The 24,314-nt window shown below is 39.4% G+C and overlaps 1 protein-coding gene across 5 annotated transcripts in view; it reads left to right on the forward strand.

The window, feature by feature from the left end:
- ATXN1 (ataxin 1) overlaps positions 1 to 24,314 on the forward strand; it is a 455,843-nt gene that overhangs the window by 2,671 nt on the left and 428,858 nt on the right. For 4 of the 5 annotated variants that reach the window (XM_032247759.1, XM_032247765.1, XM_032247757.1 and 1 more), the window contains exon 2: positions 5,452 to 5,566. The exons of the other annotated variant lie outside the window; for it this stretch is intronic. The gene's annotated coding sequence lies outside the window, so the exon portion shown is untranslated. The remainder of the gene's footprint in view (positions 1 to 5,451; positions 5,567 to 24,314) is intronic. 5 annotated transcript variants of the gene reach the window in all.

Consider the following 24,314-nt stretch of genomic DNA (forward strand, 5'->3'; position numbering starts at 1 on the left):
ACTGTGCATGCATCAGTCAATATTTTAGCAGCTCCGCAAATAAATGGACTTGAATGCCATCTTCTACATAAAGCAGAGGTTGAAGGGCTCCCTTGAACCTCCTGGCTGGCTGTCAGTGGTTTGGTTTTCGGTGCACTTACTCCAGCCCTGATCACTCATGTAATTAGATCAGGCTGCCATGGCAACAGACAGTGTTCCTGGTCCATTCAGGTGGGTTTGTCTTGTGCCTGAACTACTCCAAGTGTTTTATGCACAGCATTTATGCTGCCCAAGCTAGACGAAAGACTCCACTATTTCAATTGCATCTTCTTTCAGTCATTTGGATGGGAGACACTGAAGGAGGCTTCTAGCTACTCAACTTTTATAAAGGAGACCAACAAGCTGTTATTCCAAGGTGCAGTATGTAAATGCATCTCCCCAGACAGTGAAAGGAGCCTGACAATCCTGCTGGTGTTTATTGTGAACAGATCAACAAGTATTTGGTACTTGTTAGAAACCTTTCAGAGCTTACTAAAGCAACATTTCTTTTGCAGTCTGGTGCCTTTGGCCATGCAGGCACTTAACCCTTTCAAGTGTGAAGAGCGTTCATCCTTTGGAACCTAAATTGCCCATGGCAATGGTTGGATTTTTAAAGGATTTACTCAGAGGAATAATTTATTCGGAAAATATATTCCCATTGTCACATTTTTAAACTTGACAGCCATCATAACAAAAACTGGTACTGACAGTAGGCAGACATTCTGAATGTATTCATTCTTAATTTGGATCTATTGGCTGTGATTTGAATGATCTTTGATAGTAAGTTAAAAGGATTTTTTTTTCCTTAGCTAAGCCAGAAATGATAGAGGCCTATAGCTAGAGGACAGATAATGCATGGTGCTTTTGCACAATAAACATGTACTTTATTTTAGGATGTAATTTAGAGAACAGTTAGAAAGCAGTATTCTAGTCTTTGCATAAGGGCACCACTATATGAAGGCTGCTAAGCAAAGAGAAATAATACTATGGCAAAAAGGAAAAGTTTCTTTAATTGCTGAAGCTCTGTGCTGCTCAGGTAATCCAAGTAAGCAGGCGGGGGGAGGGAGGGAGAGAGGAGCATTTTAATAACCTGGTATTTGAAAGAAAAGATAATTGAGAATATGTCTTGATTTAGTTGTGACTGCCAGTCAGTTTACAATTTTATGGCCAACATAGCTAAACTGGTAAATTTTTTTCCCCCAGGCCTGGGATTGAGAGAGCTACTCAACTCTATTCACAGGGGGTTTATGAGTTTCTACCATTTCCTGAGTTTATGTGGTTGGTAAATTCATTGTGGCCTGGTCAGATGAAGCATTGCTGTGGTTAAAATGAGCTATTATTTCTGGGAGGTAAATAGATGGGAAGCAAGAATGTCAATAAGGCACAGAAGTTTAACACAATGCCTTGGAGGTCCTGGATTCTATTTTGCAACATATAGAAAAATGCTTTACTTGCAGTAAAATGTGAACATATATTTTTCAGTGCACAAATTCACGTTAGAATAAGTGTAAAAAATGTACTTGGGAACAGTGAAAGGAGTGTTTTTCTTTCTTTCAGGATTTCGTTTTAAGAGGGTTTGGTAAACAGAAGTGATACGTTGTTAAAAATGTTACAACTAGACTTCAGAGCTTCTGAATGGTCTTTTACACTTAGAGGAAGATTAAACAAAAACTCTTTAGCCTCAAGATTACGTGTCAAATGCCTGTAAGTTTCAACATACCTAAAGTCAGTTGTCTAGGAGTCCTGGGAAAGGCCAGTGCTAAGAGATTATCGAAATACGAGTAAACATTACTGTGACTCCTGTTTTTGTTGCCATTATAGAGTCCAAGAACTCACATTTCTTTTGAATAATGTTGTGCCTTTATTGTTTTTCATTCTGGAATGTCAAGTGGATTTTACTTTTTTGTGCATACCTTGAGTGACAGTTTCTGATGACTAACACTGTAACACTCATTTTGTTTCCTGTTAAAAGTTAAGCAATAAACATATTTTACTAAAATTCTGAAACTCATGTAAGTAGGTAAATGTGGGAGTGAATGTTAATTCTTTAAACTGTAGTTATCTGAAAATAAGACATAGATCAGGATCTGAACAGCTTAAATGCTTGCATTGGTGAAGTGACACAGTGCAGTAAGACAGGATATCGTTTTTAAGGGAGAGATAGATTATTTGACTTTCCTTGCTTTATATTTTCAGAGTAATTCAATAGTTTGAATGATTAGTTTCTGTGAGAGATTTAGATCTGTGCAGCTTAATTGCTTCAAAGAACAGATTTAGTTCCGGTCACACTTCCAAGGTTATCAGAAGCAGGCCCTCCTTATTTTGTTAAAAGCATCGAAAGCAATAAATTGTAGAAATGGTAACAGAAATAATAATTTCTGTTTTAGGACCTTACATATAGAACTGCTTTTTCTAAGATAAGAAATTTTTAGTCATCAATTATGTTCACATTTTATTTTCATGTAATTTTGTCTATTAAAATAAATTTACTCATTCAAAATTTCTTTAAGAAGCTATATAGAATGTCAGTTTTAGAGAATTTTTAAAATGTTGGCTGAAAGAGCTGTAATTAGGTTGAGATTTTAAAAAATATATGAATGCTTAAAATTATAGAAGTAATAAAAATAGTTTTAGACAAATCTTTATTTGTGGGAACAGTTTTTTAATTGTTTTGTTCTTTCATAATGATATTTATGGATATTTGTCTTTATCAGCATAGGAATATACTTTATAATGCTCATAATTTGAACTTTCAGGGTAATGTACTATAAATATTTGTATGATGCATTACTACCATCCCAAATGTACCAAACCATGTTTAGAACAATTACAGAAAAAAAAAAGCAACAAGCATTATATTTTGTTTGACATATTTCATGCTAGCAGAAATGTTTCATTGATTTTTCTGTAACTTTTAATGCATCCCATTTGTGGAGTAATGAAAATGTAATGATAATTGCCACAATGTAAGCAAAAATTGTATTTTACCTGCAAATTACTTTTCAGAAAATTTATGGTAGTGTACTCAGAATTTGAGACTTAAGAGGGCAGAGGTTTCCTTGATTGCGGTGTTTTGATTTGGGCTAAGAGGAACTACCCCCCCACAACTTAGGTACCCTTTAACGTCACAAGTTTTGAATGAGGTAGCCGAAGTTTTTAGTGACAGTCATCATAGCTACTAACTTATAGCAGCTATCGTTAACGTTCAAAAAAAATATATTTTTCTGTCACTAATTTGCTTGTGCCCTTAATTTTGGACCCCTCTCCCACATTATCTCCTGGTATTTACTGACCATTACATCAGTTTTGTTTAGGCCATCTTTCTTGTTAATCTTCCACTAGTAATAGTGTTGTATTATGTTGCTCTGCTGGGTTTTAAAAATACTGAATATTCCATTTTTTGGTGTATATCATTGTATAGACGTCCTGTAGGTTATTTTCTTGTATATTGCTTTTATGCTTTTGTAGTGAATTCATGCTGCCTTGGTTGTATTCTTGCCTTCGTCCCTCTGATGGAATACAAATTATGTAAACTCTCTTTATTATTCTAACTAGTGTAGCTACACAAATATTTTTAAAATAAGAAAACATATCCATTTGAGAGTAATCTTTTGTGGCATTTACATCATGTTTGACCCCCCTCTGCACTTCAGCAAACTAGGAGGAGGCTGTAATTTGGACTCTATAAAACCTTATCTGCCAGGTGATATGTAAATAGGATTGTGTGCACACACATTGTCATATAGGCAAACACTCTACCAACTTGTGAGCTCATTAAAAGCACTGTCCCCATATTGATGATATCTGTACCTCGTTTGAGAATCAAGTATTTTGATACTTAATTTGAGATGAAATCACAGCTGTCCCTCCTGCCCCAGCCCCACACACTTAAGGAAGTACTAAGATTAAATAGGATTTTCTGAACTTCTGCTTAACTTCGCCATTATTTATATTTGTAATTCAACAAGCTTCTTGGTGGAGGGACTGTGCCTTCTAAAGATTTAAAAGACATTGTAGTGTATAACAGCTTACCTTCCTTCTCTGTACACACAGATCACACGTGGGGAAACCAAGGACTATAAGAATTACTTCTTTTGCATATCAGTCCCAGACATGCAATCAATGCTTAAATAAATGCTTGGTGAATGGATTAGTTAGAAGTAAGAATATTTTGGCTACTGTTCATTACTTTGAAAAGTGCTGGAAAGAAGTGGAAGTTATTTTCCTTTCCAGCTGGGCTACGCTCTTAAAAATAGTGAGTGTGTATGGATCAAAATAATCATGACTACTGAGATGTGTTGCCATGTACCAAGGATAATTGGCTCCCTTACCTGTTTACGGATTATTCACGTTGGAGATCATATTCATAGCTCCAGAATAGTTTCTTTCTGACATCCAATATAAACCTGGGCCTCCTCCTTCCTACTGTTACCTGGCGTGAGCTTAGGAAACCCAAACTAAATTTAAAGTCAGCCTAAGCAAATGTGCGGATCAGCTCCAGTAATCAGAGACTGAAAATCAGTCCAGCATTCACTAGTTTGGGGATTATTTTATAGTAACTATGCTACTGATTTTTTTGTTGTTGTTGTTTAATGTGGATAATTGGGAATTGTCAGTATTTAAGAATAGAATTTTAAGGGATAGGGCTAAAAAATATTTTAGCAAATCAAGTCCTCAACTTCTTCCATTTCTATGTATAGGTCTTTACCTCACAAAAACTACTACAAGCACCAAGCTCCCTGATGGAAAGGTATATGGAAGTTTCATTCATTCATTCTTTCATTCATTCATTCACACATTCACTCATTCATCATACAATGGATAATGTTTACTTAACCATGTACAAGGAATTGTGGCAAAATGAAAATGAGATATACATTCGGTAATTAATTTAAAGTTTAGTGGAAAGTTTAGTGAATATATGCACACTTTACACTTTTTTTTTCTGCATTTTATCCTTCTATTCCATTGGACTGGTATGCTAATAGCTGTGCACTTTCATGGTAATCTTTCAAGTTGCATGTTGATGGATAATATATGCCACATTAAAATTAGGCTTTGGCTCAATTACTATTCAATCCATGCCCATTTTCACTTGATACTTGTGGTTACCAGCATGTGTTGATGAGATGATTGGGTAGCATCATTGGAGAAACAGTGATGGCGGCTGGCTCAAGTGGGGAGACCATCCTCTTAATTTGATGGAAGGGATGACCTTTTTGTATGTTGGCCTCCCTCTGAGCCCTGTTGAGTAAAACCAGACCTGCCTTTTGAGCTGGCTGGGATCTGTGTAATTCTCCTACAACAGAATGCCAGATTGGATGTTCTTAAAATTCGTAGTGCATAGACACTTAAGGTGGACTTATTTTTTAAAGCAGTTTATTCTGTTTTTCATTTTGGATTTCCTCTCCTGCACTCCCTGGACCATTGCAGGAGCATCGTGCATCAAGTCACCAGGGCGGTCCATTCAAGCTGCAGATTTGTTTGTCATCCTTGTACAACAGTCTCCTCCGCCACTGCCACTACAGGGAAGTGCATCACATGTCAGGTGAGAGTTTTGCGATGCTCTCTCTTTTCCATCTGAGGATAAAGTCCTGACCTGGAAAATTGCCTCCTAGCCATGCTTCCTTACTTTGTTGGCTGTTGAATGTCATTTTCTGTGCAAACTATTTGGGCATAGTGTGGGAAGTTGAGAAATTGCCAAGATCATTTTTAAAACTTGGATTAGAGTATCTATCTATTTGATTTAATCTATGCAGTTCATCAAGAAGTTCATTTGAGTTTGTGATGATTGATAATTGCCCATTGGGGCTTGAACCTGGTCATTTTAATTCTCACTTTTCCTTAATGCAATTAAGAATGCTATGCTACAAGATACCTTAAGTCACAGTTTTTACATTTCAGGTTACTGTTGTAGTATAATATAAGTGTAGCAAAACAGAGGCCTATTTGTTTAGGGGCAACCAGTATTTGTTGAATCTTGAATTTCTTTGTGTCTGTTTGGATTTTACAACTTCCTGATTCTCCCACATACAGTAAATTTTTCTGGCCTAGAGAGTTATGCAGACACAGGGTGTATGCAAGGGTGATGACTCGTGGTTCTCTACTGAAGAAAGGGCAGGAAGATATTGCCTCAAATGTAATCAGGAGAGAAAAAGAGGTTTGCTGGAACTTGGGGCAGTAAGGGCTTGGGAACACAAGGCTTTGGGTGTATGCAACCAAGGGAGATTGTGAAATAGAAAATAGGGGATCAATTTCTATTTGCCTTGGAAAGAGACCTGCTTGAAACTGTGAAGACAGAGTAGATTAAAGGTTCCCAAGCTTGACTGGGCAAGAGAATCACCTGGAGAGCTTTAAAAAAATAGAATTTGGAACTCCACCCTAGACTTGCTGAATCAAAATTTCCCTGCTGGAATAACTGCTCTGTCTAGGTACTGATGCTCCACAAATCAGCCAGGCACTGTGGCAGGTGCCTGTAATCCAAGCTACTTGGTTGTGGGGTAGGGGGTAGGCCTGAGGCAGGAGAGTGATATTCCACAGGTTTGGGAACTCCTGAGTTGGGTGGTCTTCCAGCAGCTGTTCCTAAGTTATGTTCCATAGACTTAGTTGGTGAGAAGCTCATTCTACTTATAGCAAATCTCCCATTTGAAAATTAGAATTTTCAAAACTCATTTTTCAAGAGATGGATGGATATTTGCTTTATGAAGTGTTCATTTAAACAATGATTGACCAGATGTCTTTGAAGGAAGAGCTTCCTCTTGAAGTTAAGAGCCAGTTTCTTCAAAGAGCTTCCTCTTTACCTTAAGAGCCAGTTTTTAAGTTACATATAAATTCTATGGCATCTTAGATAAGAGCATGGAGTTCCGTAATCAACCTATCTGGACTTAAGATCTGGAGCTGCCACTGTGATCTTAAGTAGTGCTATGTCCTTTCAATGCTTCAGTTTATTCACTTTCAAGATGAAGGTAATATTAGAAGTTTCTTAGGGCTGCTGTAAATATGGAGTAAAATAGTAGATAAACCATGGGTAGAATAGTACCCGGCGTAATGTATGCTGTCGTGTAACCTATCCCTTGACAGGTTGATTGTAATCGTCATGTTTTATGATGGTTGCTCCTGAGCCATATATGACTAGGAATATGTAAATATACCTGGACCATGGTCTTTGGACCCACCCTGTAGGCATCTACAGCTCTGCAAAGCCAGTGAGCCTTTTATTTATTTTTGCTGAGTTTTAAATTCTGAATTTATCACAACTCTCTTAACTGTGATTGGATGCATGTGTTTTTTTTTTTTTTTTTTTTAAGATTGTTGTAAGATGAACTGATGAATTACATGCATAAGTGGATTTATTTGTGGTCTGAGTAAAAATAAGCAAAAACCTGAGTTACTGAAGTATTATGCCTCAGGAAGAATAACCAAAAAAGTCCCTCTGGGGGACAAGGTGGAGGAAGGAAGAGTCATCACAAACTCGATGTCCTTGTAAAATACGAAACTGGGTTGCCTGCATTTTACTGGCTGTGGATTAGAGAGGTGTTCAGTGAAAACAGAATAACCTAAAGTTACATGCAAAGGTAAGCCTCTTAAGATCTACAAGTGTCGGCTGAATGAAAAAGGTAGAGTATGAGGGCTCATGAGTATGAGGGCTCATGCCTGTAATCTCAGCACTTTAGGAGGCCAAGATGGGTGAATCACTTGAGGTCAGGAGTTCAAGACCAGCCTGGCTGACGTGGTGAAACCCTGTCTCTAGTAAAAATATGAAAATTAGCCAGGTGTTGTGGCGGGCACCTGTATTCCCAGCTATTTGGGAGGCTGAGGCAGGAGAATCGCTTGAACCCAGGAGGTGGAGATTGCAGTGAGCTCAGGTTGCACCATTGTACTCCAGCCAGGGCAACAGAGCAAGACTCCATCTCAAAAAAAAAAAGAAAAAAAAAAAAAAGAAAGAAAAAGATAGGGTGTCTTACTAGCACTTTATCTCTTAGGGATGATACCTGTTTTAACAGTTATGTGCTAGACCGAAAATCCTCACATTTACATCTTTGGGGAAATAGTTTAATTGCAGATAGGGTGAGTACACATGCATTTTTTTTTACCCGTAATGTGGAAAGGGAGTCATTTTTGATAACAGAGATATCTCAAGAATTTTATTGTGAAAAACCAGGCAGCAAGAAGTCATACCTCTTGGTCAATATGTGCAGCTTTTTGAGAAGAGACCTAGGTTTTTATAGTGTGTTAGGCAAGTCTAAGTGTCTTATGAACACTAAAATACTGACAAAGTAGTGCAAAGTCACCTTGAATTTTAAGCAGCTGACATTTTCTGTGATTGCATTTAAAGAAAGCTTATAAGCATTATCTAAACATCTTGCATCAATAATGCCCTTAGTACAGTCCTCACAATTGATGGCTCAACGGAGACAGGAAAATAGTATCGTTCATGTTGTACTCTGTTATATTCATTCAGTTTTTTCTTAAACCTACATTATAGTTCTTTCTGGTCATAGTTATTTTATAAATATGATACAGCTATAGCAAGTTATGACCTAACTTGTTCACAGTCACTATTTATGTAAAGAAATGATTCATTCATTTATTCATTGTGAATTTTTTTTAAACTACCGCATGGTACTATGGGAATGGAAGTGAATAAGAGCTACCGGAAGGCAGTTATTTTCTTCATGGTCAGAAAGGGGAAAGAAGAAACTCTCTGAAATAACGAATACAAATAGAATGGGGTTCTAACAGCGTTCTAACAGTGAAGCAATTCAGAAGAGTGACGCTGAGTAGGAGTCATCAGGAAAGACTTTGAGGAGGAGGGATCACTTGAGTTGAGCTCTGCCGGCTAGATTGCATTTCTGTGGGAAGAGATGGATAGAGCATGAGGAAGGCCATGTGTATGTCTGGGACGTAACAAGCCAGTGCATGGTATGTAACTGACCAGGCCATTTGGCTGAAGCTTAGGTGCTGGTGGACATGTGAGTTTCTGGATTCGAGCAGACAGTAGAGAGTGTGGGAATAAAACTGCTGAGAGGCCGAGTCTGAAGATAAATTTGGAGGAGTCCTTAGCATAAAAGTGACCTTTGAAATTGGGCCTTGTGTTCTTGGACCTGGCAAAAAGTTTGACACACAGGAGGGGCACGATTAAATTCAGGGATGGCGTCAGCTGGTGTAGAATGTGTAGAGAGAAGGTAAGAGGCAGCAGAGAGTAGCTTGAACATTGATGTGGCACAGCCTTTGGATGCCTTCTTTTCATGATCTGGGTGAAGGAGGCTGGGTGGCTGGAGGAGCTGGGTGATGTGTGCGTGGACCGTGAGGGCGCTTCTGCAGAAGCTCAGCCACCTCGGAAGCTCAGAGCTGAACTGCAGCTCAATGAAATCTTGTCAAAACCTTTCTTCCTTTAAGACCTTTAAAAAATAGAAACGAGCTAATTTTAGCTAAATCTAATGTGTGTGTGTATAAAAATGAATGCCGCGTTTGAAATTCAGTGTATGCGGTGATCTCTTTTCATTTAAACAAATGATTCTTGTATATTCCTCCAAACAGTTTTATTAAGATTTCCAGTGAAGCCCTGTACACATTAACAACAATTCCAGCATTTCCTTTGATCTTTTCCACTGTTGATTTATTCATCTCACGTGATAAGCATAAATCACAATGTGCCATCTACTTGACTCTGTAGCCGTTGTTCATTTGTGGCAATTCATTTACTGTACTTTGATAAATCACATTAATATGGGTGTGTTTGGTAACTTTAGAGGATTCCCTGGAGGCTTTCTGTGGACTCTTTTAAATGTGAGATGTGTGTGTCTGCGTGCGTGCGTGTACACTGTATATACCTGGCTACTAGACACAGCACTATGCACAATTTGGCTTCCCGTTTATTTTTTAGAAAATAAAGAGATATAGAACTGGTGAATCTTGGCTCTGGGAAGAAAGTTAGTCTAAGACTTCATGATGTAAAGTGAAAGGGAAGGCTGGAAGTTATGTTACGATGATGTTAGTGAGCAGCCTGTTTTACTGTGATGAGAGAGAATTTGAGGACTATTTATGTATTTTTCTTCTGTTTTTCTTTTTTTTTTTTTTGGTCCTGAGTTAGTTAAGATGGGCTCTCCGTATAGCCCAAGAGGGCTCAGAATAAAAGTAGTGACTTATTTAGCTTTCATTAAAGATAAGAAGGTTAAGACACGAATGAGAGGATTGGAGCAAACAACTCTAGGGGCAGATCATTCTGCCTGCAATTATTTAATGAGCATCTAATGTATGAGAGGCATTGTGCCAGCAAGGCCTTCTAGGGAATATGAAGGTGATTGATAGTTCACATTTACTATTCTGCATATTAATCCTCATTACAGCCCTTTGAGGTAGGCATCATTATTTTCTCCAGTGCACAGGCAAAGAAACTGTGGCACAGATAGGGCAAATAACTTGCCCAAGGTCGCCCAGCTCTTAAGTGACAGAATCATGCTTGGCTCCCAGCCTATACTCTCAGTCCTGTTACTTAGGCCCTGTCCTCAAGAAGCTTACAGTGGAGTGCAGAAGCAAGGCATGGTTGGAGCAATATTTAAAAGGCCAAGACACATGTACAACATAGTCTAGGAAGTCAGGATCAAGGAAGGGTCCTCGAATGATAAGCCTTCTTTTTTGATGCCTGCCTGTCCATTCAGAGTTGCATATGAGCTTTCTAATATGGGGTGTCCCGTGCAGGTTTCACCACCATGCAAGTGGTGTTTTTTCCCTTTCTCTCACTCTTCCTCCTTCCTCCTTGAGATTCCTACGTACTTTCAATAATTATTAATTGAAGAAAATGATGACAGTGGCAATTTGCTTATCTGTTGCAGGGGATTGGCTTAGGTTGATTCCAAAAGTTATTCAGCATCAGGAGTCTCAGCGAGATGATGAACTTTTGACTCTTAAAAGAACTTTACTGGGTCGTTGCTCAGCTTGCAAGACTTGGCAGATATGAACTGTTCATCTCTCCAGTGTGATAGGTGGTGGTGTGGCGCTGAATGCAAGCTCTAAGAATAAAACGTGCACTGAAAGGAGGTCACGCCGTAGTCAGGGTGGCCATCAGGAAGCTTAGAACTCCCATCCCCTCTGCCCCTGCCTGGTCCAGTCTCATTTTCTCTCCTTCCCTGGAGCAGTGAATGAATCTGAGCTCATTCATGTCAAGATGATAGAGAAGAAAGATCACTTTTCTCTTAGCTGGCTTAGGGAAGGCCAGATTGTCTTTCTTACATTAAGAGAAAAATTACTGAGAACTTTTTTTTTTTTTTTTTGGTCTTCAAAGGCAACATCTCTTGCTTTTACAGACCCACGGAAATCGAGAAGAGGATGCAAGATTTACTATCCATGCCCTAGCCTGGCAGCTTCAGCCTACATCACAGCTGTAATCATATGTGATGCATTTTTATTTACAGATTAGTAGGCTCTGACTCTGACATATGACTAACCGGGAAGCTCCTCCCTGTAACAGTTGTATGTCATCTGCTTCAGAGAACTAATTGCTTGGCAATTCCCCTTTGGTAATTCCCTCTTTATTTTCTGATGAGTTACTTAACAGCGATGGGCTTGTTGAGCAGAGCGTGGAGTTTAATGCGTGCTCCAGAAACTCCACCGTAGGCCTGGGGGATATGTTTTTCGAGTTCTGTTTAGCTTTACTGAAGGAACACTGAAACCATTATATGGCCTGTTAATATTTCACTCAATACCAGATTAAACACCAAGCGGTGTGCAGTTTTCCAAAAGAAATGAAAACCAGGCTTCTTTTTAAAATGTGCCCCGATGCATTAGAAAATTATTAAAAAGGAATTTAATATTTATAGAATGTTTAATGCTCTTTTGAAAATATGATTTAAAATGGAGTAGCTTTCCTGGCCCTGCAGAGGGAGCATGGTGTGCTGTTGGATGGGTGGTTGGGAGGCGGTTTCTGTTGCCTGCCCTTCAACAGGGTGACATGCGCCACTCACTCTACCTTGCTGGGTCTCAGTTTCCCTGTCTCCAAAACATGAGGAGGTTGAAAGAAATCATCTCTCAGGCCTCTTCTATCCCTGAGATCATACAGTTCCATGAATCGATTTTATTGTAATTCTTGCTCCCTGCTCCCCGAAGACCTTTGCTTCTGTCAAACGTCATTTGCTGTTGTTTGACTTTGTTAGGTTTTGTATTTAATTAGAATTTATATTTCAGCTATTATTATGTCATTATTTAGAGAGTAAGTCATAAGGGGAGCCTACAATCATTTATCACCCCATCTAGATGAGTTTCATGCCTGAGTACTTCCTCCACTCCTTTTTACGATTCTTGCTACCATGTCCCAAGCAACGTCCATTTCTGAAGGTGGAATGCGGCGTAACTGGAAGGAATCTTTCAGCCGATTGTGGGATTGTTTTTTTGCAAGGGGAGTGCAGAAGCTCTGCTTTTCTAAGCAGTAGTATCAAGGGCCATATTCTGCTTTCAGTTTGCAAGTAGAAATCCTTTTGATGTCATTTGGCTTCTGCAGGTGCAGGTTTCAGTCTCCAGGTAATTCCTTTTCTTTTCTGCATCTACCTTCCCAATTAGCGTGTGCGGCATTGCCTTGTCTTTTTGGTTAATTCATAAGCAGTTCATAGACATACCTCTTGATTCGTTGCAATTATTTATGGTTTCTTTAGGCAGCTAGTGCAAATGGAAAAGGCGACATTTGAGAGGGTTTTGTTGTTTAAATTTGTTTGTTTCATAGACAGGGAGGATGAAGATGAGGGCTTTGAAGTCAGGGAGACTGAAGCTTGACTCTTTCTGGCTGTGGCTCCTGGTTGTGTGGTCCAGGTCACATTTCTTAAATCTGTGATCCGCAATTTCCTCATCTGTTAAATGGGGATGATAATACCACCTAACTCACAGAATCACTGAAGGATTAAATGGGCACTCACGCTCTCTATATTCCTTACGGTAGTATCTCAATAATAACAAATGTGTGTACGTGTGTACACACACACACACACACACACACGGAAGGCATAGCATTTAAGAGCTGAAGAAAAAAAAGCAAGAACAAAGGGAAGTGCTGTGTTTGAGGGTTGGAGGCATAGTCAGGGCAGGAGGAGCTTTTCAGAGCAGCCAGTCTTAGCAGGCGGGGTTTGAATCTGAAAAGGACTTGGGAAGGACTAGGCACCCTCCGCTAATCTGGCAGTGACGTTTTCTTCAGATGGTTGTGCTCCACAGAAAAGGGTGCTCACTATACATGACTGATAAAAATACTATGTCTTTTAAACACTGATTGCCCAAACCTTACAATAATAAAGGAAAGCCAATAAAAGCCGAAGTTCCCTTTGATGCTACCATTCCAGTCCATAAACCAAGTTCATTTTTATGTGTTGTTTTTTAGTTCCTGACAATGTAACGTAATATCTTTTTTTCAGTTTTGCGGTTCCCATTTAGTACAGACATTCTTATTTGTAACTTAGACTATGCAGTTCTCATTTGCAAGGATCACATAGCATTCTGTCAGGCTGTTTTATCTTAATTTAAGTTTCCTATCATTTTTGTCCAAAGTTGTTTCCGTTTACTGTTATAAAGCCGAAGTGAGTATCTTTGCACACAAATATTTACTGAGGACACACTCACATCAGAAGGCTCATTACTAAGTTAGAGGGAGCTTGCTCTGAATTGCTTTCTAAAAGGCTATACCAATTTACATTGTTACTAATGATATAAGAATATCTCTTGCTTCAATCTGAATAATTGTGGGACTTACTATTTTTTGGCTAATTTAATAGGCTCTTTGGTTTTAAAGTTTGCATTCCTTTGATTCCTCTCAGGGCTAGAACATTTCCATCTATGTTTATTTACTAATTGTTCTTTTTATAATCAGCAAATGGAAGTCTTGATGTTTGCTAATCTATGTATATGAGCTCTTTATGTGCTCTAGATATTAATCTATTTAAAAAGACATATTTGCCTCAGCTACTTCCCCAGTCCAGTTTCCTTTCATTTCAGTGATGATAATCTTAGTTGTACAGTGGTTCAAGTTTTTATATGATCGGCCTCTCTTTTCTTCTGCTTGTACCCAGGGCCAGCCTGGAAGGAAGACGTGAGATGACCACAGCTCAGATTCTGCACCATGCTGGCAAGTGAGCCACCGGTGGCTTTGCTGCGAATAGCTCTTTTTTTTCCTTCGGCTCACTTTTTCTCCTGGGAACTGTTTCCCGTAACCAGTCTTTGTATTTCCAAAGTTCCCTTTCCCCCCTCTCACCTGCTCCTCACTCCTTGATGTTCACCCACCCTGTGCTGGTTTCCAGGCTGTGGCATCCCCTCTGCCCATTGCTGGGGTTCTGTACCCTCCGTTGCTGACCTGTGTCAGGAAGCCGTGCCTTGGGAGCAGTGGGTAGAAACATGTCTGGCAGCCTCCCTCACTTGGGCCTAGAGAGATCAGTCAGGAATTTCAGGCCTGGCCAAAGTCTAACCATTATCCAAGTCTCTGGGGTCAGGGTCTTCACATCCTCTGTCGTCCAGTCCCGCTAACTAGCAGGCTGCCCTGCTAAGGGATGAGCTCCTTGGCTTTGGTTTTCATCCATGTAGAAACCAGAGAGGCACGATGCTACCCTGCTTCCTTTCCCGTTGTAGCTCTTCTCCAGAGGCAGCTCTTCCAGTGGAAAGTTGAGAACAACTTCCTAGGTGTTGAGTTTTGGGGAAGGCTGGTCTCAAAGTCTGACTCAGATGAGCGGCTATGCTGAGCTGGGGTGGTTTGGCATATGACATACCTCCTACGTGGCCTGTCGTTCTGGTCCAACTCGTTTTCCTCTTTGAAGCCCAAATGAACATTTCTTAGTATTTGAAATCTGCTTACATCTCTGTTTTTCTTAACCCCCTCCCTGGGTTCTCATGGTCCTTGGGATAAAGTCTAGAATCTTTAGTCTAGCTCAGTAGGTTTTGAGGCCTTGCCGTCTCTCCCCAGCCTTATCACAGGTTGCCTCATATTCACCCCGCTCGGTCCTGTCAAACTTCCTCCTTCAAGCGCCATACTCTCTTTTGTGTCCTAGCCTTTAGACATGCTTTTCCTCCTCCTTAGAACCGAGCTCCTCCCCCCCCACCTGTCTGGCTACCTTTCTCTCATTCTTTTTTTTTTTTTTTTTAAATTATTATTCTTTAAGTTCTGGGGGACATGTGCAGATCATGCAGGTTTGTTACATAGGTATACACAGGCCATGGTCATGGTTTCTGCATCCATCACCCCGTCATCTATATTAGGTATTTCTCCTAATGCTATTCTTCCCCAATCCCCCCTCCCTGCTATTCCTTCCCTAGCTCCCCAACCCCCAGGCCCCAGTGTGTGATGTTCCCCTCCCTGTGTCCATGTGTTCTCCTTGTTCAACACCCGCCTATGAGTGAGAACATGTGGTGTTTGGTTTTCTGTTCTTGTGTCAGTTTGCTGGGAATGATGGTTTCTAGCTTCATCCATGTCTTTGCAAAGGACGTGAACTCATCCTTTTTTATGGCTGCATAGTATATTCTATGGTGTGTATGTGCCACATTTTCTTTATCCAGTCTATCATTGATTGGCATTTGGATTGGTTCCAAGTCTTGCTATTGTAAACCGTGCCACAGTAAACATATGTGTGCATGTGTCTTTATAATAGAATGATTTATAATCCTTTGGGTATATATCCAGTAGTGGCATTGCTGGGTCAAATGGTATTTGTATTTCTAGATCCCTCATTCTTGAAATCTCAGCTTAGAGTCTCTTCCTCTGGAAGCCCTTGGACTAGGCTATTTGTTTGCTTTCCTGGGTTCCCATAGCACTTCATTCTTCCCCTTGTATGACACTTCACAACCCTTTTCCTGACCCAGTGACAGGAGGGACTGCCCCCTTTTCTTGGTATGCAGCATATAGTGAATGGGTAGTACATATAGGCATTCCCCTGTGATGTTTACATTACAAATTGGATGTGATTCCATCTATTGATATGGACCGTGATGTATATAATTGTGGTCAGGAACCAGCATGGAGTCCTGTGAACCACAGTGGTGGGAAAAGCTATGGTACCTGTTTGTTGGAGTGGCTTTGTGCTTTGTCCATCACACAGTGGGTGAAAAAGGTGATAAAAATATGTAAGAAGCCTGTGCTAAGGAGAAAGAAAAGCCCAGTGATGAATTTTCTGGAATGAAAGTTATACATAATAGAGTGCTGAATTCGGTCAGACGGATTTAAGTTTTATAGTACTGCGCTTACAACCACACAAGACACTGTTATTATTGAAATTCAATACAGAAAAAATGCCTTTGTTTTTAAATGTCTAAGACTGTCTTCTTTCTCATTGAAAAAATTCCCATTGAATTTCCATTATATGAAGATTTTTAGAAACACCGCTATTGTGTTGGATGACTGAATGGATTTGAGGTTGACGTTCCTAACATCTGTTTTCTGGCTTTGATCAGTCTCCTTTAAGTGCTCTTGTGGTCCTACTCTGCAACTCAGGTGAAAGTTTCTAGTGAGATAATTATCCCAAGGAGATCATTTTATTTGGAAGAGAGTAGTTCTGAAGTTCTGAGTGAGGTTGGTTGGTTAGAGTTAGGTAAAGTATCACATGGAAAGGGGAACTACTTGAAGGGAGAGGGTGACCGTGAGACCCTCTTCTGCAAACTCTGCTTATCAAGTATGAAGCCAGTGGGGTAGGAAGCCTCTCTGATCTCTTATCTGTGTCCTTTTAGTTGGCCAGTAAATGACTTTATCTGGAAGTCTCACTGTTGGTGGTAGGTGAGGACACCTTCTCCAGGTGGAGGGAGTGCATTTGTGGTCGATGGTGTGAGTGACCACATGTTTGACCATATGTCAGAACCTGTTTAGAGGTTCTGACAGGTACGGAAATGCCTCCCATTAGAAACAGAAGCCCTGGGTCCTTTGTCCACTGCAGTGCCCCAGAGGAGAGTACCCTAAGGCCCTTTCAACCTTGCTCTGCCCTGGCAGGTTCCAAGTGGAGGCAGCAAGGACTCTAGATGAATTTTGTTTTGATTCCAGGCTCCACGTCCAGTTCACCCCTGGAGCTGCCTGGGTCGCTGCAACCCAGACTACGGAGAAGTTTGACCCCAAGTTGTGGCTTTTATTGGGAGACAGCCTTCGTCTAAGGAACTGGGAAAGAATGTGGTCCCCAGCTGCTGCCTGTCTGGAGTCTGATCTGAATCTTTTCAAAAGATAGCAGTTTTGTTTGCTTTGATTTGGACTTTTTTTTTTCTTTTGTAAGTGGTCATAGACCCATAAGACAAGTTTATCTGTTATTGTATTGACAGAAGAAAAAAATGACATGGTTATTGATTTAAAAATCTCTTTCCAGACAACTTTGCTTTCTATTGAGTTTGGGGGAAATATGGTGATAGCATCTAAGCCCGAATTTTGGTGTTTTATTTTGGCTTTCCTGTTCTGTTTAAGCCCCTGTAACCCTTTGTACCTTTCTGTACTCTTCAGAAGGAACAGATTATAGTTTCTCCATCTCAACGTCATCCAAATGAACTGTACTGTTTCAACAATCTGTATAAACAGATATAAAAGGAGGAAGACGACTTTCTCTAATTTTCCTCCCAGTGAGCCTCAAAGCTGTTTTAATCATCCTAGCAATTAGGAGAATGTGAGTAATAAATGACGTTGAAATGAAGAGACGTCTTTCTGAGTAGGGCCTTGAAATGTGGGACTTACTAGTAATATATGAGCCCCCTCAGACTAAACTCCATAACCCAGTTCATACCATCTTTAAGTCCTGGAGGGAAGGGAAAGTTTTTTTAATATATGGAAATGACCAGACACTGCTGTTGGCTGCCCTGCTGTGCAGAGAATATCCAGTGACCTGGCTATCACGAAGTTCCTGTCTCGGAATGGTGCACTTCACTTCGCTTTTTGCCCTGAAGTCTCAAGATATGAGACTTCGTTTTAAAAATAGTCTTTAAACTTTCTCATTTAAATGTCCTGGGTCTTCAAAGAGTATACTGGGAGGAAAGTCCTATGTTTCCTGTTTCTCTTGTAGGACTAGTCAAAACTACCCTTTCTCTTGATGGCATTCTGCAGTCTGAGCCTCTGATTTAGTAACTACAGCCTTAAAAACCACAGTTATCCAGACCATCTGCAGTGGTTAATGTGTCATGAGTCTGCCTCAACTGATAGTAGCACATCACAGAATTCAGAGGGCCTTGGATAAATTGTTTCAGTGGATAGTCATAATGATTCCTTGAGTAGAAAAGTACCCTCATTTTCTAGGGGAGAAAACAGAACCTACGAGGTTGACTGATTTACTGCATTTCCAGTGTTTAGAAATACATGTAGCCTGTGCTGTAACCCTGATTTTCGGACTTGTAGTTCAGCTCTCTTCTCCATCCCCTCGTACAGCCAAGATACCTAAGAAATTATTTGTGTTTTTGAAGTTGTGGAATGAAAAAAACATGTCTTTGCTTAATTGATTTGACCCACTAGAACAATTTCGAGATGGAGCTGGAATGGTAAAGAAATGCAAGATTCCAGTCCCTTAGATATGTGCAATTCCTAGTTATCCCTTGAAACAATACTTTATTGTAAATTTGGGTGTTAGAAGCTGGGTACAGTGGCTTATGCCTGTAATCCAAGTGCTTTGGGAGACCAAGGTGGTGGGATTGCTTGAGGCTAGGAGTTCAAGAACAGCCTGGGCCACAGAGTGAGACCCTGTCTCTAAAAAAAAAAAAAAGAAAGAAAAAGAAAAAAAAATAGGTGTTAGATGTTTTTATAGTGCCTGAGCGTAAACTTGAGAATGGTTTTCATTTTGCAGCCACTGCACCTTTAAAGTTGAGCTTTTTGAGCTGTATTTCCTTTAATGCACCCGTGTCAGCAAGGTTAAAAACATCAGGAAGTCCAATTGATCTCGTATATGGAATCTTGAAATTTGATGTTATCTGCTCTGAGAAGTCCTTTCCTATGTGGATGGGAAGATTGTACAATCAGATCATTTCCTTGTGTAGACACCTGCTGTCTTTCTACTAGATGTTACAGAAGAGGCTAGAAGAAGCTCTTCCAGCCACCTGTGAATCAGCTTTATTCTGCTAGGCAAGAAGGAGCTGGTACTGGACACTTGTATCTACAAAAAGCATGAGTTGTTTCCCCAATAATTAAGTATTTACTGTCCTACAACATCTAGTGGCTAGTCTTTTAGTAAAATACACTGTCCATCTCTTGGTGCCAAAAGCAATAACTGTTATGAAGCCTTTTCTTTCTTTGTAGAAGTAGTTTGGTGGTGACCATATTGTTAGTTGCAGAAATACTTAGAATCTGATTCACATTTCGACTTGACGGAAGCCAGATTTTATATATCTGGAAACCTCATTAGTGATACTGCAAATAAGACAAAGGCCATCTCTCTCTCTCTTAGGCATCCTCCTCAATCTCTTTACAGCTTTTCCCCCAGGAGTCAAGGAGATACAGCCTGGCGGGGACTTTTGCTTGGTGATGGAGTAGCTAAGAATGTTTCTCTCTAACAGGTCACAGAACAGAAAGTGCTGGTGGACATCTCTTCTTGCCCCAAGATCTTCGTTGGAAGTCCCCGGGACTTGGTGTCTTTGCCGTTCAAAGTGTTTATGAACTCGCCAGGAGGCATAATGTGTCACCATTTTATTCTGGGCCACCCTAAAGGATGACACCCAGCTTCAGAGACCTCCTCTTGGACGACATCCCTGAGAACCAATGTTTTAGCTGTCCCATAGTCTGACGTCTGTTTCCGACTGCTTTTGAGCTGGCTCAGGCTTAGTCATTAATGGCTGGGACAATGTCAAATGTTCTGCCTGATCGGCTTGCAGCTATGCACCTTTTGTCACTTGCCGAGCAGCTTGGGGAGCTCTTGAGGAGTCTTGGGGAGTCTTGAGCTCTTGGAGAGTCTTTATACAAATACACTAGAAAAAAGACACCCATCCATGTTTTCCATCTTGGCATCAGCTCACAGGCATAGTCCCAGGATGACCTGGAGTCGAGGCAGTAGAGGAGAAATTCATCTTGCACAGACTTGTTTGTGCTAGTTCTAACCTGTCTCTTGCCACAGATCTAGCTTTTAAATACTCAAGTGATTGGTTTTGTGTAGGAATGTGTGGATTGTTGGATTGGAAGAATTTTCTCCCTGGATTTCTAGTGTTTACATAAGCAGATATAAAAAAAATTCAATCACTGATTTACATGGCAGGGCTTATTTTAAATGTTATGGGTGCTTCAAGGTGGTATAGAATAAAAACGTCAGTTTATTTTTTTTTATTATTTATTACAAGTTGTAACACAACCAAAAGGTAGATATTAATGTTTTGTCAGGAAAGGGTCAAAATGGAAAATCTGCAACAAAGACAAACTAGAATAGAGCAAGTGCAAACAGAAGCTGACAAATATATGCCCCTTGTTGGGAGTTCAGCCCATGGAATGTTATGTAGGACAAAGGAATGGAAGAGAGATTTCAGTAACATTTTGTTCTCTGTCAAAAACCTTCTGAAATATAAATCTGCTGTGTATTGGAGAATGGATACAGCAATTGATTCAAGCTGAATAGCTTTCATTTAACTAGAATATCCCACAGAAAGCCGTTCTTGTTCTGACAACCATATTTTTGCTTTCTTTCACTTAAAGAAAATTGAATTCATGTTTACATATCTTATAGGGTTGTTTTATGGACAAAGACATAGATCAAACCCCATCGCAGTGGCTAGTGTTAAAACCAATAGGAAGATTTCTATATGAAATAGCATTTCTAAGCGAGGGCCAGTGCCTGCAGTAATAATACTAGGTTGGTATTATGAAGCCATTTGCAACTATAAATAATTCAGTCATAGATGTGCTTTTTTTAAAATCCTGGTTTTTTAAAATTCTAGTCTTTTGCCAATACACACACCCATACACATACTTCACCTATTTGCATAATAGAGGAGGAATATGAATATGTATATAATAAAGTCACTTTATTTTGGACTTTCTGAAACAGATTACCTTTTTTTCTCCTCCTCATGAAGGCTCTCTGAGTTGCTTCTGATTGTTGAAATTCCGTAATTACCCACAAATATGGATGTGCGCTTCTAAGGTCTTGCCATGTCAACCAGCCCAGCTGAAAGCTAATAGCCAGTGGTACTGGTTTAAGGAGCTGAGCTTCAGAATTAAGAGCCCCGAGCAAAGGAAATTCTGTTTTCATTCTCCGTTTTTACACTTCTCAAGGAGAAATTAGGTGCTTATTGTTTTGTTTTGTTTTTTTCAGTTCCCAGATCATTCTGGCATTGGTCCTGGATTTGTTGCAAATCTAATTTTTAGCAACATCTATTACTCCTGAAATATTTTGGCTCTTTGTGGCCTATATGATTCAGTAGACTCTGAGGTTTTCCAAGTACATTAAGGACTTAAATACAGACTGTCTTAAAGTTTTAGGGTTATTGATCAAGAGAAAGCTTCTCTAGGAATAAAGTTCTGTTAGGTTTTAGTCCTATTCTGTTCTCACGATTCTTAACTGGATGCCTTCTATTTTATTTTCTTTCTGTGTTTATACTAATTTGCTACTTGAGTTTATTGTTTTCTTACTTAGAAATTACTATTTTTTATTTTGTAAATGCATAGCCCTTAAAAATATAAAACAGTTCCCTTCAGCTCCAACCTGTTCTTTCTGTGTACCTTGACCATCTCTCCTGTCTGATTGCTGAACCATCGCTTCTCTTTCTACTTCTCTTCGGGGATTTCTTCTTGCTCAGCTGAAATTTTGTGTGTCATTCTCAATACTACTATGGCTTGGGTTTCCTGACCAACTTCTTGCGTCCTGGTCCATTTCCTGCGCTTAAGGCTGCTGGCATTCCATTCACTGCTCCCCGTCAGAACTGAAACTTCTCCTGCTAATGAGATTAGTCCTTACAACACTATTCATTTCTTCCTTTTTCTTGCTCCATCGTTATTACTGAAAGATGAAAATCTATTTGTCATTACGAGATTCATTTTGGTGTTACTTTCTAAAGGTCCCTTGGATTTTTCTGTTCTTCATACACTCTACAGCTTCAAACTGCAGCAGTCATCAACTGGTCTTTGACAAATTAGTTGTCCCTACACATGGTTTACAATATTACACTAGCTGTTTAAAAATAATTAAGCTTCTCTCCGTGTTCTTTGCTGTGGGTCAGGAACTTTACTTCCTTTGCCATCCAACATAGAAGTTAATCACAAATGGGTCCTCTGAACCAAATAATTAAAAATAGAGCAAAGTTTCTGAACCAGGCAGTTGGCAGAAACGTCTGTACTTCCATCTGTGCATGGTTAGGAAAATATTTCATGATATTTAAATAGCATCAGCTTTGCTCTCTTTTGTGTGAGAGTGTGTCTGTGTGTCTATGCGTAATTCATTGCTTTGAAGGTTTGTTTGACTGTTAGATAATCGTATAAAAAAAAGGTTCTGGCAAGGAAACAGGAAAGCAAATCCAGGTGTTTTGTGCATACATTCTTTATTTACCAGTCTCTGTGAAGGAGCAGTGATCTTGCTTTTGCTTTTCTCTCTGACTGAAAGTTTTTATCTTGGTATGTGCTGGAGAAAACTAAACAACATTGCATTTTGACTTGGAAATCTTTATGTCTCTTGATTTTCCACTTGGAAATAACCTTTGCTAATGGCTTTGGGGAGCTGTTCTTATGTACCAGAAGTGCTGATGAATCTATTTCTGTTTGTAGTGTGGCAGATTAGGAATTTCTGCTCTCTGGAAAGGGGATTTATGCCTGGAATATGCATCAAACTCACAAACACTTTGTGATATACGAGCAGATACATAAGTGACTGGTTTTGGCAGGAATTTAATCCTTCAATTGGATTTCCCTTTGTTCTTATGAGTAATCAGTATCTCATAAAATATATTCCGTTTTGGCTAATTCTACAGCCATAATATAACTTTAAGTTTAAAATTACTATGTGATATAAAGATAATTCCCCTCTAGTATTTTCTTTTGGAACAGTCGCTTTTTACCCCTGAAAAGCTCTTTATTTTAAGATTGATTTCATCCTGCTAGAACTGTTGTGTTAGGTAAACTAATGCCCAATAAATACACTGAAGGGAGATTAGGAACTATTAAAGAAAAACACAAAGGAAATGTCTTAATTTCATTCTTCTGGAATGTGTATATTTCCCAAGGTTGTCAGTTTCTTAATGTTTCTGAAAACTTACCAGGTAGGCATATTCTTAATACCTTGATAATAGAATTAAACACTGAAATCAAAGCTGTAGATTGACCATACGCACATTAACTGAAATTAAGGAAAGAGGAATAAATTTCATTATTTATGTGTCAGTGAATTCTGGAGTTTAGCTATGAATATCAGCTATAATTAATGATAGTTTGATTATTTAGGCAGTTTGTCATTCATGAAATTTAAATCCAAAGGGTCTTTAAACATCTTTTTGTCTAATCTCATTTTGCATTCAATTTAATTACATTTTTTCTTAACCTACTATGTGCAGAGTACTCTGCTAGGAGGGAAAAATAATGCTGAATAAGTTGTGGCCCATGGTTTCAAACAAATTAATCTTTGATTACTCTGATTATTTTTTTTTTCCTGTATTGTTTGAGGGACAGCATTTTCTTTTTTTTTTTTTTTTGGATGGGAGTCCTGCAATGTTGCCCAGGCTGGGGTGCAGTGGCACAATCTCAGCTCACTGCCACTTTTTAAAAATAGTTAAATGGATCTTCCTAATAATTATTCTTTGTCAATGTAAGATATTAGGACTTAATGTATTTTGTGAGCTCTGAGTACACCTACAGGTGAGTGGTGGATACCTTCATACTTCACTGCTGGATTTTGTGTGTGCCCTAAGACAGAATTTTGGTCTTCTCTTACATATAGCACTTACATCACTAATATTAATGAGACTTCCCTGAAAGGGTGCCTGGATATTCAGATTTTTCACACCTTTCTTATAAACCATTAAATTTGTTTCCCCCATTCATTTGGGCATCTTCTAGTTATTGTCATACGGAGTTTCTCTTAAAAAAACGGAACTTGATTGCTGATAATTTTATTCAATAAATCATTGTTAATAAATATTCGTGATCAAAAACACAAGGAGGGAGCGTACATGCTCAAAAAAGGTCACAATGCAGAGAGCCTATTCTTCTAATAATAATAATGGCGAGCTGGCATATTGAGGATTTAGGATGTGTCAGTCACTGTACTAATCACTTAATCCTCACGGTAAACCTACATAGGTCATCATTATCTCTACCTTACAGATAAGGTAACTGGGTTAGCAGCTTGGCCAAGGTCACAGAGCTAGCAAGTGGCAGGACTGGGATTCAGTGCATGCCATTTTAACCTTAGTCCCGG

This window comes from Sapajus apella, unplaced genomic scaffold, assembly GCF_009761245.1.
Source record: "Sapajus apella isolate SASKATOON/1434 unplaced genomic scaffold, GSC_monkey_1.0 scaffold63, whole genome shotgun sequence".
Classification (NCBI taxonomy): Eukaryota; Metazoa; Chordata; class Mammalia; order Primates; family Cebidae; genus Sapajus; species Sapajus apella.